This window comes from Dermacentor silvarum, chromosome 11 (genome assembly GCF_013339745.2).
Source record: "Dermacentor silvarum isolate Dsil-2018 chromosome 11, BIME_Dsil_1.4, whole genome shotgun sequence".
In the NCBI taxonomy this organism is placed as follows: Eukaryota; Metazoa; Arthropoda; class Arachnida; order Ixodida; family Ixodidae; genus Dermacentor; species Dermacentor silvarum.
This window is the reverse complement of record NC_051164.1, coordinates 39,251,896-39,252,125: the sequence shown is the minus strand read 5'-3', so window position 1 is coordinate 39,252,125 and position 230 is coordinate 39,251,896.

The following is a 230-nucleotide window of genomic DNA, read 5'->3' as shown; positions in this document are numbered from 1 at the left end:
TACTTGAACACTTTAGAGCACTGTGATACAGTATTCTTCTTCTTTGTGATGTGGTCAGATTGATGTCCTCATAGACAACTTTGGCCTCTGCGCATGTGCAACTGGCTATGTGCTTCTGTGACAAGGGGTTATGTAGAAGCTTTAAATGTATTCTGATATGTGTCATGCTTCTCTGTGCATACACCTTTTTCCAACACACCGACAAGCATCACATATTTCTTTCCTCATGT